This window comes from Nelumbo lutea, chromosome 2, assembly GCF_056320005.1.
Source record: "Nelumbo lutea isolate HS-2025 chromosome 2, American lotus-T2T, whole genome shotgun sequence".
Classification (NCBI taxonomy): domain Eukaryota; kingdom Viridiplantae; phylum Streptophyta; class Magnoliopsida; order Proteales; family Nelumbonaceae; genus Nelumbo; species Nelumbo lutea.
In genome coordinates this window covers 60,623,756-60,635,181 of record NC_142685.1, presented here as the reverse complement: position 1 = coordinate 60,635,181, position 11,426 = coordinate 60,623,756, and the positions used below count along the sequence as shown (strand labels likewise).

At 31.7% G+C, this 11,426-nt stretch overlaps 1 long non-coding RNA gene across 1 annotated transcript; it reads left to right on the top strand.

Moving 5' to 3' along the window:
* Nucleotides 1-1,993: 1,993 nt before the first annotated feature.
* On the top strand, nt 1,994-3,019 carry LOC148871054 (uncharacterized). Its single transcript, XR_016107596.1, has 2 exons — nt 1,994-2,132; nt 2,758-3,019. It is a non-coding gene; the product is annotated as an uncharacterized LOC148871054 (long non-coding RNA).
* The last annotated feature ends 8,407 nt before the right edge of the window (nt 3,020-11,426 follow it).

Below are 11,426 nucleotides of genomic sequence, written 5' to 3'. Positions count from 1 at the left end.
AAAAAAAATTAAATAGAATTAAAAAACATAGATAAATGTAATATAATACCTTTATTACATAATATATATAAAACATAATTATACTATTAATTGATAAAAAATGTATTTTTACACACAACACATAGTATTGACACAAAGCGGTTTGACTCATTTGACTTTGATAGTTGAACTGGTGACTTGTGACCCGAAGGCAAAAGCGGGTTGCTTTTAAAAGATTGTTTATCATACTTTTAATGTTTAATATGTCAAATATATGATGTTAAAAGCGTTCTCACTTTTTTAATTTCTATATTTTTTTGTCTTTTTATATTTTTGAATTTCATTATTTAATTGTGGCAATATGGATTGGCCCATTTGTCCCAAATGGTTTAATTTCTTACCACCACCTAGATGAAAACACTATTTTTTCAAGATAGATTTTAAAAGTATAATCTTTTATGTTATTGAAATTATTAATTTATTATGTTTGTATCTAATTATAAAATCTAATGATGAGAAGAAATAAATAAGCCTTAAATATATGATTCAATGAAAGTGAATGCAAATTAATTACCTTAAATGTTGAATTTAATGAGAGAGAAAATTGAATGCATTGAGTATCTTCAAATTAAATATTTTCAACTCATTTAATATCAAGAACTAATTACTCCATTTGCCCTCATTTTTTATCAATAAATTTAAATAGAAAGGGATAAATTTTGTCATCACAAAATTCTAGAAATATCCTTGAGACTATTTGTACTTTTTAAAGTAGCATAGATGTTTTAGACAAACATATGGATATGGTGTAATAAGTAAGATAAACATGAATACATTAGAGAAACTCATATAAATATGCAATGTATCTGTCACACAAAATTTAAGGCTTAAATGAACATAAAGAAAGTATGAACACATAATAATTTGTTTTTATAAAGTTTTGAAGATATTTTTTTGGAAATATTGATAATTAATTTTGGTAATTTTGATAATTATATGGTAAATTGTTTTTTTGTAATTTTTATAATTTTAAATTAAACATTAATTAAAATGTCATAAAGTATCACTTTTTTATAGTTGTTTGATTAGTAAAATTAATTGAAAATTATTCTTTGGGGTTTTGGAAAATTATAAATTTTGGGGTGGGGACAGGGAAAATATTTTTGCCCCAAATTGGGGATGGGGTTTGCTTATAATTCCCTAAACCCGATGGTAAATTAGTAAAACATTTGTAGATTTAATATTGGTTTTTAAAATATCTATAAGTTTTCCTCATATTCTTATAATCCTAAGATCCCATAATTTCATTTATAAAATACTCCCAAATTCTCATAATCCAATTTCTAAAATACCCCAAATTCCTACAGTCCAATTTGTAAAATATCCATAAATTAAATTGTTTTAGGTGATTGCCTCATGGTGGGGAAAATTTGGGGATTTCCCATCCTCGATGGGGAATGGGTGTTTCACCCCAAACCCACCCCGCCAATGGGATCAAGGTGGGGATGGAGTAGAGTGTCTTTACTTACGGGGGACAAGGGACAAGGTGGGTGCTCCATCCCGTGCATCGCATGGGGGCGCCATTAGTTAATTAATACAAGTAGAACCATTTACAAGCATTAATACAGAATTACAAATATTAATAACATGTACCTACCTATAATAGAAACAATATTGGCAATAGTCAGTTACATTTCAGTTTAAAATATTAATAAAAACTATCATATTTTAAATTTATTCAATAGATAATTTAAAAGTATCATATTTTAAAGTTATCCATTTCATATAAAAACATTCAAATTTTAAAATTATTCAAAAAAAGTTTAAAAGTATTAATAACTTGAAACCGTCTATAATTTGTAACTGCCAAAACCCATTTACACTTACATTCCATTTTAAAAGTTTTAATAAAAATATTCTCATATTAAAATCAATCGATAGAACATGTGAAAGTATTAATGACTTGTAACTGCCAAAGATTTTATAATTAATAAGCTTTCTTCCAGTCCAATATAAAACTAGGACTTCTACTACTTGCCTGTGACAAGATTTCTTTTTAGTTCTCTGTTCCTAGATAGAAATGCTATCCTCCAAGCTTCTGTTTGTAGCATTTTCTTGCCTGGTTTTCTCTGCTCATTGTTTGAGGTCCATTGGTTAGTAATAAGCAATCTCATTAGAGTTTTATCTCTCTCTCTCTCTCTCTCTCACACACACACACACGCACACACACACACAAGTATAATCTATAGCAATTTTATCATTTAATCTATCAATAATTAGAACCTACACCGGTATGGCACATTTTTAATCTTATAGACCATTCTTGTGTTGTTAAGTAATGTTGGATACTTGGATTATTAGGCTAATCATGACCCGTATGGGCATGGGCATGGTAGGTTATTAGGCTAATCACGACCCTCTCTAACTTGCATATTGTTTGAAAGCATATAAACTTTATGTATTAGGTGTTTAATTTAATAATACTTTGAATTTTATGTGAAGTATAATTGATAGTGTGTGATTTTTACATGTCTTAATCAAATAATTAAAAATTTTATTGTTTATTTGTTTATTCGGGTTCTAAACCCAACTTGCCCATATCCTTGAATGTGAGGAGGGTTTTGCATTTTCATGTGTGGGGAGGGTTTTGATTTTCAAAATCCAACCCACTACAAGATTTTGGAAGTAGGTTGGATTAAGCATTTGTGGACTTCGCATAGGTATTACCTAAACACGACAAATTTCTCTGCCTCTAAATTTAAAATTGTTGCCATGCAGGAACTCATGACAATGTGAATATGGTGGAGTCTGAGGATCAAATTGAGTACCCAGACTACTCAGGACCATCCACCTCTCCTCGATGTAACTTCTTAGGGGGATGCAGCAGTACATCGCAGTGCAAAGCCAATTGTAACCAAGCGGGTTATACAGGTGGTCAATGCTTGAGAAATCGTTGTTGTTGTACTGAATGAAGATGATTGTGTTGACCTTGTAGGATATTCCTATCAATAATAAAGAGCCTCTTCTTGTTTTTTCTTCATCGTTATTGTTGATAATGAAATCCATGTTGCAAAATGTGTAATAAGTATATATTTGGTTTGATAGAAATTAAAGAGAGAAACAAGAAGTTTGGGGAAATTTCTTAACAAATTTTGTAAGTTTTCTTAAAAGTGTACCCTCAACTTTTGTTTCTCTCTTATTTTCTATCAAACCAAATACCACTTAAGGGGTCATTTGATAAGAGCTAAAGATGCTAAACTGAAAAGCTTATCACTCTGACTTTTAGCGAATAAGATTTTAAGAAAATTGTGGGCTCTTTAATGGTAGAAGTTGAGAAATTGGGTAGAAAAACTTTAATAAAATACAAAGCAAGAAGCTTTCAGCTTTAGCAGTTATTAAACAGCCCCAAAGTGTCTCTACCTGGCATATGGTAGTCGTGATGAAAAATCAGCCAAAACCTTTGCATACTATGCTTGAAATGTAGCCCCAATCCATCCCTACATGGGCGTGGGGTCGTTGGCTGGACTCCAATGATTCCTGGGCCCGACCAAGCTTGGGAAAAAACATGCCTAGCAATGACAACCAAACCGGCAAGCATGAACAACACCAAAAAAAGACTCCGCATCTCCTACCCATAAGAATCCTTCCCATGAAGATGCTCCTATTGTACAGCTATAATGTCATGTGGGTAGACGTGGGTCGGATTCTTGTGGGCAGGAGACCCGAGCTAGGCAGATCACTCAAGGAAAGAAGATCATAGGAAGGCATAGCAAAGCCATACGAAGTGCTAAATGGCACAAATCCCTAATCAAATGACTAACACAACCCTATATAAGGGCCTCACCTCCAACATCATAATGTACACATGCGATTTAACACTCAATCTCTCTAGCTCTCTCTTGTTTTTTTGCTCTAAAAAAACTCTAGTTCGCTTACTTAAGCATAAGAGTGTCCGTGCCAGGTACAATAGCATGAATAGTCTAATCATCTCTCTTTCTTTATAGCTCGACCAAGCAACCTGCATAGTCTGGCATCCGAGCTATCCTCCAACAGAGATTTTAGATCACACACCATCAAAAAGTATTAATAAAAAAATAGTCACATTTTAAGATTATCTAATAGAAAATTTAAAATTTATCTATGTATATAGCAAAACAGTCCAGCCCCAACCCTACTTTCTACTTGATTCTCTCTCCCTCTCCCTTCTCAACCTACCATTGAATCAATTCATACATTATAAACCACTTGCAATAGGCCACATCATCAATACAAATATGATGTTCTTTCGAAAAATGAAAATCACATTGCTATCCAATAGCCATGTACAAGTTCGTGTAAATGAGGACTTTCAAAAAATCCTTATCATGTTTCCTTCTAAATAATTGAAGATTATATTTCCTTCCAAACATAGGTATGTGTTTCAAGAGGAAACTTAGGCCTCATTTAATATGTCAAATATATGATGTTAAAAGCATTCTCCTTTTTTCAATTTTTATATTTTTTGCATGTTATATATTTTGAATTTTATTTTTTAGTTGTGACAATATGGATTGGCCCATTTGTCCCAAATGGTTTAATTTATTACCACCACCTAGATGAAAACACTATTTTTTCCAGATAGATTTTAAAAGTATAAGTTTTTATGTTATTGAAATTATTAATTTATTATGTTTGTATTTAATTATAAAATTTAATGATGAGAAGAAACAAAGAAGCCTTAAATATATGATTCAATGAAAGTGAATTCAAATTAATTACCTTAAAGTTAGATTTAATGAGAGATAATTGAATGCATCAAATATCTTAAAATTAACTCTTTTCAACTCATTTAATATCAATAACTAATTATCCTATTTGCCATCATTTTTTATCAATAAATTTAAATATAAAGGGGTAAATTTTGTCATCACAAAATTGAAGAAATATTCTTGAGGCTATTCGTACTTTTTAAAGTAGCATAGTTGTTTTGGACATACATATGGATATGCTGTAATAAGATAAACATGAATACATTAGAGAAGCTCATATAAATATGCAAATGCATCTGTAACACAAAATTTAAGACTTAAATGAACTTAAAGAAAGTATGAACACATAATAATTTGTTTTTATAAATTTTTGAAGATATTTTTTTTGGAAATATTGATATTAATTTTGGAAATTTTGATAATTATATGGTAAATTGGTTTTTTGTAATTTTTATAATTTTCAATTTAAACATTAATTAAAATGATAGAAAGTATTACTTTTTATTGTTGTTTGATTGTTAAAATTAATTGAAAAATATTCTTCGGGTTTGGGAAAATTATAAATTTTGGGGTGGGGACAAGGAAAGTATGTTTGCTCCAAATTGGGGATGAGGTTTGCTTATAATTCTTGAACCCGATGATAAATTAGTAAAACATTTGTAGATTTAATATTGATTTTTAAAATATCTCTAAGTTTTCCTCATATTCTTATAATTCTACGATCCCATAACTTCATTTATAAATACTCCAAAATTGTCATAATCTAATTTTTAAAATACTCTAAATTCACATTGTCCTATTTGTAAAATATCCATAAATTAGATTTTTTAGGTGATTGCCTCATGGTGGGGAAAATTTGGGGATTTCCCATACTCGAAGGGGAATGGGTGCCTCGCCCAGAACCCACCTCGCCAATGGGGTCAGGGTGGGGATGGAGTAGAGTGTCTTTACTTACAGAGGGCGAGGGACAAGGGGGGTGCTCCATCCCGTGCATCGCACAGGAACCCACTAGTTAATTAATAGAAGTAGTACCATCTATAAGCATTAATACCGAATTACAGATATTAATAACAAGTACCTACCTATAATAGAAACATTGGCAGTAGGCAATTACATTTTCAATTTAAAATATTAATAAAAATTATCATATTTTAAATTTATTCAATAGATAATTTAAAAGTATTATATTTCAAAATTGTTCATTTTCTTATAAAAATATTCAAATTTTAAAATTATTCAATAAAAAATTTTAAAGTATTAATTACTTGAAACTGTCTACAATTTGTAACTGCCAAAACCCATTTTCATTTACATTCCATTTTAAAAGTTTTAATAAAAATATACTCATTTTAAAATCATTCAATAGAACATGTGAAACCATTAATAACTTGTAACTACCAAAGATTTTATAATTAATAAGCTTTCCTCAAGTCCAATATAAAACTCAAGACTTCTACTACTTGCCTATGAGAGGATTTTTTTTTTTTAGTTCTCTGTTCCCAGATAGAATTGCTATCCTCCTAGCTTCTATTTGTAACATTTTCTTGCCTGGTTTTCCCTGCTCATTGTTTGAGGTCCTTTGGTTAGTAATAAGCAATCTCATTAGAACTCTCTCTCTCTCTCTCTCTCTCTCTCTCTCTCTCTCTCTCTCTCTCTCTCTCGCTCGTACACACACACACAAACAAGTATAATCTATAGAAGTTTTATCATCTATTCTATCAATAATTAAAACCTACACTCATATGGCACATGTTTACTCTTATAGACCATTCCTATGTTGTTAACCAAGCTTGGATACTTGGATTAGGGATGACAATTTCTATCCTACCTAGTGGGTACCCACTCATACCCACCCCAATGGGGCGTTTTTTTTTTTTTTACTTGAAGAGTGGGCTTTGGGGCAAGGTGGGTTTTGGGATTCTACAACCCATATGGGTATGGGTATGGTATGGTATTAGGCTAATCGCGACCCTCTCTTATTTTCTATCAAAACAAACATAACCTAAGGGGTCATTTGATAAGAGTTGAATATGCTAAACTGAAAAGCTTATCACTTTGACTTTTTGTGAATAAGATTTCAAGCATTTTGTGGGCTCTTTAATGGCTGAAGTTGAGTAGTTGGATAGAAAAATTTTACTAAAATACAAAGCAAGAAGCTTTCAACTTCAGCATTTATTAAACAGCCCTATAAGTGTCTCTACCTGGCATATGGTAGTCGTGATGAAAACTCAACCAAAACCTTTAAATAGTGGGCTTGAAATGTAAGTCCAATTCCAGCCCTACATGGACGTGGGTTCGTTGGCTGGACACCAATGATTCCTAGGCCAGGCTAGGCTAGGGAAAAAACATGCCTAGCAATGTCAACCAAACCGACAAGCATGAACCATACAAAAAAAAAAAAAGACTCTAGATCTCCTGTCCACAAGAATCCTTCCCACGAGGATGTTCCCAATGTACAACTATAATGTCATATGGGTAGGCGTGGGTAGGATTCTTGTGGGTAGGAGACCCGAGCTAGGCAGATCACCCAAGGAAAGAACATAGGAAGGCATAGAAACAACCATACGGAGTGCTAAATTGCACAAAGCCCTAATCAAATGAAAAACACAACCCTATATAAGGGCTTCACCTCCAACCTCATAAGGTACACACACGATTTAACACTCAATCTCTCTAGCTCTCTCTTGTTTTTTTGCTCTCAAAAAACTCTAGTTCGCTGACTTAAGCATTAGAGTGCCCATGCCAGGTAAATAGCCCAGGTACTCTAATTCTCTCTCTTTTTTTATAGCTCGACCAAGCGACTTACATAGTCCGGAATCCGAGCTATCCTCCAACAGGGAGTTTCCAGATCGTGCACCATAAAAAAGTATTAATAAAAAATAGTCACATTTTAAGATTATTCAATAGAAAATTTAAAATTTATTTGTGTATATATAGCAAAATAGTCCAGTTCACCATGCCTCTCCTTGCTTAGTTACCCCAACCCTACTCTCTACTTGACTCTCTCTTTCCCTCCCTTCTTAGCTTACCATTAAACCAATTCATACATTGTCAGCCACTTGCAATAGGCCACACCATCAATACAAATATGATGTTCTTTCCCAAATCGAAAATCATGTTACTATCCAATAACCACGTACAAGTTCATGTAAATGAGGACTTTCAAAAATCCTTATCACGTTTCCTTCCAAACATAGGTATGTGTTTCAAGAGGAAACTTAGGCCTCATTTAATATGTCAAATATATGATGTTAAAAGTGTTCTCATTTTTTTAATTTCTATATTTTTTGCATTTTATATATTTTTGAATTTTATTATTTAATTGTGGCAACATGGATTGACCCATTTGACCCAATTGGTTTAATTTTTTAGCACCACTTAGATGAAAACACTATTTTTTTTCAGGTAGATTTTAAAAGTATAAGTTTTTATGTTATTGAAATTATTAACTTAGTATGTTGGTATTTAATTATAAAATTTAATGATGAGAAGAAACAAAGAAGCCTTAAATATATTATTTAATGAAAGTGAATGCAAATTAATTACCTTAAATGTTGGATTTAATGAAAGATGATTGAATGCATTGAATACTTTAACTCTGTTCAACTCATTTAATATCAATAACTAATTACCCTATTTGCCCTCATTTTTATCAATAAATTTAAATATAAAGGGGTAAATTTTGTTATCACAAAATTGAAAAAATATTCTTGAGGCTATTCGTACTTTTTAAAGTAGCATAGATGTTTTGGACACACATATGGATATGGTGTAATAAGTAAGATAAACATGAATACATTAAAGAAGCTCATATCAATATGCAAATGTATCTGTAACACAAACCTTAAGACTTAAATGAACATAAAGAAACTATGAACATATTAAAAACACATAATTTAATTGTTTATTTGGAGTATGAACTATAGGAATACACTTAAGAAATGCTAGGAAATAAAAGAAAGACAATGCATATATTATCCCCTAGGGAACCAATATATGCTTCAAGAAGGGAATTGATCTTTTATGTTGTAATTCAACAAATACGTTTCTTTCTGAAATTTCTTGTCTTTTATTGGTTAAAAATATAGAATTTCTCAAGTAGGAAATCAGTTTTAAGGCACTTTCCATTCTTTCTCATGATTAACTACTACTAACTCTCTTTGCTCTTTTAGATGAACTCCCCTGATTATCTCTCATCATTAATTATGCCGCTCTCCTCCAACAATTCATGCCAATGTCTCTCTCCCATCTTCCTTACTCCATTAAATTGCATAACGTTTCTTAATAGCATCTATATCCATTTCAATATAATTATAGTTGTATATTCAATCTATATACTTTCATTTAATTATAATTATTATTAAAAATAAAAAGTGATGAGAGGTAATTTGATCCTCTAATGATATTGTGATATGTGGCATTGTAGAACAGTAGAATGACACCTTGGCACCACACAAGCAAACCCTAAGAGCACTTCGGGCACTTTACAACTGCATCAGTGACCTCAACACCACCCCGACAGGTTGAACTACGAACAGCTAGGCAAGACCTCAAGTTGGCGTAAGAGATGCCCTGCTTTCACCAATCTAACCTATTTCCGGTTAGTGACCTACCTAATGTGCCAAGCAACCTCTCCATTAAGCGGGGCTATAGCATCTGAATTCCATGGGATCACAATGTCACATAGGAAGAGCGGGTTATCATCCCGCCTGCTTCGGGCAGGATTAGATAGCAATTACTTGCTTAAATAGAGTCCACTTCCAAGTGTGAAACCACCTACGAACCAGATGGGCCGAAGATCCTGGACGCATTTCGTAAGGCTCATGGCAGCTCACATATATAAGGGCCTCATCTCCAACCTTATAAGGTATACATGAGATTTAACACTCAAGCTCTCTAGCTCTCAAAGAAAACTCCACTTCCTTGAATTAAGCATTGGAGTGCCCACGTTGGGTAAAGTAGCTCGGGTACTCTGATCCTCTTTCTTTCATTTTTGCTCGACCAAGCGACCTACATAGTCTGGCGTCCGAGCTGTCCTCTAGCATGGACTTCTAGATCATGCACCATCGAAAAGTATTAATAAAAAATAATCAAATTTTAAGATTATTCAATAGAAAATTTAAAATCTATCTATGTATATATAGCAAAACAGTCTAACTCACCATGCCTCTCCTTGCTCAGTTACCCCAACCCTGCTCTCTCCTTGACTCTCTCTCTCCCTCTCCCTTCTCAACCTACCACTGAACCAACTCATAAATTGTCAGCCACTTGCAATCACATCATCAATACAAATATGATCTTTCCAAAAACGGAAATCACGTTGCTATCCAATAGCCACATACGAGTTCGTGTAAATGAGGACTTTCAAAAAATCCTTAATCAGGGTTCCTTCTAAATAACTGAAGATTATATTTCCTTTCAAACATAGGTACGTCTTTCAAGAGTAAACTTAGGCCCCATTTGGTGTGTTTTTCCGTGCAGTCTGTCAGCTATTTACAAGCTTAACAGACCGTGATTCGGCTTTTTCTCGTTTGGTTTATGGTAGATCTATCTGCCAAAAGCCGACATATCGAAAAGACATGAGAAGCCCAAAATGTGCTATTGTACTATGAACAGACATCAGAGTCCAAAACTTCTTGTACTTGAGTGCCTAACTACCAACCTCAATTCTGAAGATTTATTTTATGAAATTCAGGATAGTGACTTCAAAGTTAGAAGCTCATTCACCTAACTTCAAGTTTATCTCATGAACAAAGATAAAAAATAAATAAAGAGAATCTCATCTCTCTTATTTTATTATTTGATTATGACATCATTTCATTTTTAGATTGATTTTAATTTTTGGCATTCCATTTTCATCATTTACAAAAAATACTTCTTTTGTTTCATACTTATTTTTGTTTACTATAATGAATATACAATATTAATGACATGCCAATTCTTTTTATATTTTTGTATTATATATTTTTTAATTTTATTATTTAATTGTGGAAACAAGGATTGACCCATTTGACCCAAATGGTTTAATTTCATACCACCACCTAGATGAAAATACTATTTTTCCAGGTAGATTTTAAAAGTATAAGTTTTTATATTATTGAAAATATTAATTTATTATGTATGTATTTAATTATAGAATTTAATGATCAGAAAAAACAAAGAAGACTTAAATATATGATTCAATGAAGGTAAATGCAAATCAATACCTTAAATATTTGATTTAATAAGAGATAATTGAATGCATTAAATATCTTAAAGTTAACTCTTTTCAGCTTCTTTACTATCAATAACTAATTACCCTATTTGCCTTCATATTTTATCAATAAGTTTAAATATAGAGGGGTAAATTTTGTCATCACAAAATTCCAGAAATATTCTTAAGGCTATTCGTACTTTTAAAGTAGTATAGACTAATACAGAATTACAGATATTAATAACATGTACCTGCCTATAATAGAAACATTGGCACTAGTCAGTTACATTTCAGTTTAAAAATATTAATAAAAATTATCATATTTTATATTTATTCAATAGGTAATTTAAAAGTACCATATTTTAAAATTATTCATTTCATATAAAAAATATTCAAATTTTAAAATTATTCAACAAAAATTGAAAAGTATTAATTACTTGAAACTGTCTGCAATTTGTAACTGACAAAACCCGTTTACATTTGCATTCCATTTTAAAAGTTTTAAT